The following is a 1292-nucleotide window of genomic DNA, read 5'->3' on the forward strand; positions in this document are numbered from 1 at the left end:
CCCCCCCCCCAAAAAAAAATGTCTTGGCTCATCTTCAGAACTCCAAAAAGATCCAAGAGTAGTGGTAACCATCAAAAAAAGCTAGTTTATGTAACACCCTTGTATAATTAAGTCTAATCTTTGCTGGTTCTAAGTACGACAGTCCTTTGAGAATCTGTGGAATGTTTTGAGATGGAGTGTTAATGGCCACAAGGACCAAAAGGTCAAAGGTTAAACTGCTTACCGGTTAAGATGTAGGGATGCTCCTGATCAGGGCAGAGCAGGTTGGGTGCAGTCTGGGAGTTTAGGACCAAGATGGCAGATTTTGGGCACACTGAGAGTTGGGACAGCTCCCAAGGCCCTATAAGTAGAGTCAACCCCCCCGCCGCCTATGGCCTCCAGCAAGGTGATGAACCCAGGCTGATCCAGTAAATGTACCCCCACCCCTACCCCCAACACTCCTGCCAAACAGAGCCTGTCCTCATATCCACCCACATCCCCTATCAGGGTACCAGGGTCCTAATGGAGGCAGAGAGGCGTGAAGGAGAGAGTGAGAGAAGATCGCACTGACAGTCAATCCCACTGATTGTTGATGAGAGGATGAAAGTGGTCACACATGTGGGGAAAGAGATGGAAGAGCTGGCAGCATAATTCAACTTTTCCATGTTAGTTGTGAAACTCGGACTCATAAAGGGTTGTCCTGGTGGCTCAGCAGTACCAGTGTCTACCATCACTGCAATTATTAAGTCACAAAATACAGGAAATTCCAAAATGAATAGTGTTCTTTTGCTGTTTCAGTGTAAATTGCTACACCTGTTTTTCTTTTTTGGGGGGAAGAATATAAAGAAATAACAAGTGACTCGAGACTTTTGCACAACACTAAGTTGCAATATGCAGCTTATTGCCTCTCATGTTCCTTGAGTTTCCAATTCACAGACTTCAGTCTAGGCCATCTTGAGCTAAAGTAGAAAATCAGCATAAAAGACTAGAATAAAAGTGCTAAAATGACTCCGAGAAACACCACAACTTAGAAATGTAAGAATCTCTTTCATGCGGACATTAAAGAGGCAAAGTAGGAGAGTGACGATTCATATTGACTTTGAGCTACGCCTGTTATCCCTTCCTCTGCAATCAGTATTGATTTTCCGTGAGTAACAGCAACAACATGTAACCACTGACTGTCATAGACTTGGGCTACAGCCATTCAACTTTCAAAATATCCTCAAAATCTACACCGTCTGCTGATTATTGGAAATGAAACAAGTAAAGAATAAATAAATTATATCAAAATATTCTAATAAAACTTGTATGTG

The 1292-nt window shown here is 42.6% G+C and overlaps 1 protein-coding gene across 1 annotated transcript in view; it reads right to left on the minus strand.

Moving 5' to 3' along the window:
* LOC102308458 (poly(rC)-binding protein 3) overlaps positions 1 to 326 on the minus strand; it is a 27517-nt gene extending 27191 nt beyond the window's left edge. The window contains exon 1 of the mRNA XM_014332882.2: positions 224 to 326. The gene's annotated coding sequence lies outside the window, so the exon portion shown is untranslated. The remainder of the gene's footprint in view (positions 1 to 223) is intronic.
* Between the last annotated feature and the right edge of the window lie 966 nt (positions 327 to 1292).

This window comes from Haplochromis burtoni, unplaced genomic scaffold (genome assembly GCF_018398535.1).
Source record: "Haplochromis burtoni strain Fernald_Lab_line unplaced genomic scaffold, NCSU_Asbu1 Contig_39, whole genome shotgun sequence".
NCBI classification, from domain to species: Eukaryota; Metazoa; Chordata; class Actinopteri; order Cichliformes; family Cichlidae; genus Haplochromis; species Haplochromis burtoni.